The sequence below is a fragment of the Raphanus sativus genome, unplaced genomic scaffold, assembly GCF_000801105.2.
Source record: "Raphanus sativus cultivar WK10039 unplaced genomic scaffold, ASM80110v3 Scaffold4482, whole genome shotgun sequence".
In the NCBI taxonomy this organism is placed as follows: Eukaryota; Viridiplantae; Streptophyta; class Magnoliopsida; order Brassicales; family Brassicaceae; genus Raphanus; species Raphanus sativus.
Window position 1 is genome coordinate 855 of NW_026619784.1, and position 4,591 is coordinate 5,445.

At 44.8% G+C, this 4,591-nt stretch overlaps 1 non-coding gene across 1 annotated transcript; it reads right to left on the reverse strand.

Annotated features, from left to right (window-relative positions):
• Positions 1-1,019: 1,019 nt before the first annotated feature.
• Positions 1,020-1,126, reverse strand: LOC130507413 (small nucleolar RNA R71). Its single transcript, XR_008942320.1, has one exon. It is a non-coding gene; the product is annotated as a small nucleolar RNA R71 (small nucleolar RNA).
• Positions 1,127-4,591: the final 3,465 nt, after the last annotated feature.

A 4,591-nucleotide genomic window follows, 5' to 3' on the forward strand; every position in this document is an offset into this window, starting at 1 on the left:
GGGAGCAGTACCACGACAGTGGACTGTTCTACTTGAGTGATCCGAGTTCTAGACTGTTCTTATTAGCACTTGAATAATTGTTTGGCTCACAAGTATTGACACCCGATGAAGTAACCCTAGGCTGGCTTCTCTTTAATCTGAATTCACATTTACTTTATTTTATTTGCTGCTTGTTACAAAATCAAAACCCCCATATTGTTTTAGCTTAATATTGATCCTATAGAAATAAAGTGTAAGAGTTGGTCTCTGTGGATTCGATCCTAAAGTGCTACATCGACATACCATTCGATTGTGGTAGTGTGCACATTAGGTTAATTGGTGTGCGTGAACACGAATATCAATTTGGCGCCGTTGCCGGGGACCATCTTTTTACCTTTATTTTTCGGTTATTTATTTAGTCTAAGACCTCTAACTTGCTCTTTTCTCTTTGTTGCAGGAGATCGCAAGGTTTAGAAAATCAGAACAGACAACAGCCAAGGCCTACTGACACCACCATGGGTGATCACGGTCATCAAGATGATCTCGCTGCAGCAATGCAACTGATGCAACAGCAGATGCTTCAGATGCAGCAGACCATCCAAGCTCAGCAAGCAGCTGCAGAACAATATGCTCAACAGGCTGCTCTCGCGCGGCAAGAACAAGCAGCGCAGACTGTTCCAATCGGGGAGAGAAACCTTCCGCGGAACATTCCTACTACGCGCTCTGCCATTGTTCCTCCACTCTGCACCAGGCAGGACTTCGAGATCAAGCCTGCTCTGATTGATCTGGTGCAGCGAAAAGTGTTCTCTGGTCTCTCTGCAGAAATTCCAATGGAGCATATTGAGAATTTCGAAAAAGTCTGCAGTTTCACTCGTGCGAATGGTGTGCCACCAGACTACATCAAGTGCATGCTATTCCCATTCTCTCTTGATGGAAAAGCTGCACGGTGGTTGAACTCTCTCCCTACCGGCTCTCTCACTTCGTGGGAACAGGTCCGATCAGCGTTCCTCAACCATTTCTACTCTAAGGCGAGAACAGCTACATTGAGGAACAAGATCACCTCATTCAGACAGCTCCATGATGAGCCTTTTTGTGACGCATGGGAGCGCTTCAATGACTACCAGAGAGAATGTCCTCACCATGGATTTGATGATGATTACCTCCTGGGCATTTTCTATGATGGGGTGGACTGGAAATACCAAGGTGCTCTAAACTCTTCGAGCAATGGAGACTTCATGACTCAGACCACTGATGGAGCGCTCCAGCTGATTGAGAACATGGCAGCTAGCTCAGCCAATGAGAATCAGGAGAGCAACCGCTCCAAGAAAGGGAACAGTGTACACACCCAGAAAATTGATGAGCTAACAGCTAAGGTCGATCAGCTACTGCAGAACAACCAGGCACAAGGATCTGGGTATCAGAACACCATCCCGCAGAGCAATCAGCAAGTTGTTCCAGCCGCGAGTGCTCCGACTGCAGGGAACAGTCCGCCAGATGATCTGAAAAATCTGAACATTATGATGCAGCAGATGCTCCAGAGCCAGCAACTTCAGGTCAAGGCACTGAATCAGGTTACCACAGACATCAACACCAGGATGGACAGCATGTTCACCGAGCTGAATTCAAAATATGATACTGTGAGCAACCACATAAAGAAGATTGATGTTCAGCTTGCTCAAACTGCTGAAACTGTTAAAAGACAGCAAGAGATCATTCGTGGAAAAAGTGTGATGAATCCTAGGGTTGAGCACTGTAATGCAACCGAGCAGAGACGTGAGAAATCTGAGGAAAAACAAGCGGAACAACTGTTCGCTGAGACTGTTCTGGGCGCAGAACAGAGAACAGAGCAGTCTGCTAGCTCTAGAGTGACTGCTCCCGCGACTGCTCCCGCGACTGCTCCCGCGACTGCTCCCGCTCCTGACGGATCTACTGATATTCCACCAGTGCGAGTCTATGTTCCTAAGGTTCCCTATCCGATTCCACCTAGACACCTGAAGGTGTTGCCTAAGGTTGATGACCCTGGAAAGTTTGCTTTTCCATGTTCCATTGCTGGAGTAGAATTTGAGGAAGCTCTTTGTGACTCTGGATCTTGTGTGAATCTTGTCTCAAAGGCGATTGTAGACAAGTTGGGCATTGCTGATGTTGAGCCTTCTCAGGTGACTCTGACTTTTGCAAACTCTTCCAGAGCAGTTCCTTATGGCACCATTCGCAACCTTCCTGTCCAAGTTGGGGACTGTGTTCTCCATACTGAATTTCAGGTTGTTGAGATGAACAAGGATCATGAGATGCCTTTGATCTTAGGAAGGACATTTATGGCTACAGTGGGAGCAATCGTTGATATGCCTAATAAGAGAGTCTCCTTCTCCCACATCAACAAGAATGTCTTCTATCAGGCTGTTCCCACCAGATTTCAGAAACTACACGCCTCTTGCATCTCAGTGTTCAGTGGAGAAAAGCTGAAGGTTGTTCCAAGGAAGGAGCTTGCGAAAAACAGTGAGATCAAGAAAGTCTTGAATGGAGATCCTCAAACTGATACCAAGAAATTCAGTGGGAATGCAAGGGTGAAAAAGAAAGTCCAGAAGAAAAGGGTCAAAGGAGATCCTACTATGACTTTGACACCTCACTGGTGTGATGAGAAATCCATTGAGTATGAGGTAAAGTGCAAGGGTACCTCTAAACCTTTCTCTAAAGTCAGAGTTATTCTCACTGATGAGCTGAAAGAGAAAGGAGAAGCTGCTGTGAAAGGATTGTTGAGCAGAGTTTTGAAGCTGAACATGTCTGATTGTGGAGCTTGTTTTGGAACAAGCCCTCATGCTCAACCCGACTGATCCCTGTCACCAAGTCAAGCTAGTGACTTTAACCAAGCGCTTGGTGGGAGGCAACCCACTGGTAAGTGTAAATATAACTTGGTTTTGTTTTTGTTTGCTTATTTTCGTTTTAGTTTATTGAGTTTCAGGTCAAAAAGCAGAAAAAATCGAGATACTTCGAAAAATTCTGGGTTGCAGAAACGGAGCTCCCTGTTCTGCAGGAGCCAAGAACAACCGCCCAGGTGAAAATCTGGCGACAGAACACCCAGAATTTTTCGGAGCACCCGCTCCAGGTAAGTATCTCGACCAAAAAAAAATTGTAAATTCTTGTTTTCACCTTCTCTCTGATTTATTTTCACACCGAGACGTTGTGAAGTAAGTCTGGGGGAGGGTCTTCATCGTTTACTAACTCGTTTCTTTCTTTTGTTTTTCTCTTGAGTCAGTTTGAGTCAGTTTTTAGGATTGAGTCAGTCAAAGTTTTGTGGGAATTAGGACCTTATTCTGTGTTGATCACTAACCACCTCGTGCTTTAGTTGTCTTATTCAGTGACCTTAGCAGTGGCGAAAGACACACATGTGGACCTGGAACACCCTGACATATCTCACTTGATTCTCCAGAAGTTCTCAGCCGATCAGGTTACACTGGGTAGACTTAACTCCACCTAACTTGAACCTAATCTTGACTGAAATTCTTCTTGTTATGGGCACTAGATCAGGGAAACGAGAACTACACTCAGGACTTATTATTCTTTCTATCCATCTTGTTGTTCTTGAGTGGCTAGCTCATCTTTAGCTAGTTCCCACCCTGCACCTTAGCCTTTATTCCACCTTCATGCATTCGTTTTTCAGTGTTCTATGTGCAGATATGTGCAAAAAGGTCGGAGAGGAAAGGATCGACGCAGCCTCTTACTCGTTACTGCTGCGCAGATTCAGTCAGAAGGAGAACAAGCAGATTAAGGGAGCAACCGCTCCATAACCAATGAGCTGTGCAAGAACATGGGTGGAGAACCAGAATGATCTGAACCAGAAGAACCACCAGTGGCAATCCAAACATTACATGTTACCTCCTTCTTCGTCACCCCACCATCTTTGTAAAAAAAAAAAAAAAAAAAAAAAACTATCTTTCATTTTATTTAGCATATGGGGATGGAGAAGGAGAAGAATTCAGGATACATGAGCCACTGGAAAGGTCGAGCAGAAGAGTGGGTATCAATATGAAGGGATGAGGAGCAAATAGATGAGTGGAGCAGTCTGATGATTGTTCTCGAACGAAAAGAACAGTCGCTCCTGAGATAGCAAAACGAGTAAGGGGCTGTGGACATCAATTGAGCCGTCCTCTCACGACTATTTTGCGCAATATCCTGCATCCACTACGAAAAGTTGGTAGCCCCTAAACACTCTTTAACTCCACCATAAAATTAGCCTGTTCCACACCTAGCCCGTCTACCCTGAATAGTGCCTGTGATGAGAAGCTCACGCTGCTCTTAAATGAATGTAGGGAGTTCTGTCTCGATAGTGTTGCTTTTTCAGGTTTGAGATGTAGAGTATGGAGCCGATTCGAACAGCAGTCAGTGGGGTTCTGGTAAGGGTGTGTTGTCCTAGTTTACTGCTTGTATGGTTCAGAGATTCGTGGTTAAGGTATGGTTGCTGAGAATAGGAGAGTTCCCACACTTTCAAACCTTTCTCCCTGTTCTTGATACTTGGCCTTGTTCGAGGACAAACAAGGATCTAAGTCTGGGGGAATTGATATATGGTGTTTTATACATCATTGTATATATGTTTTCTAATTGGTTTTCAAGTCTTTAT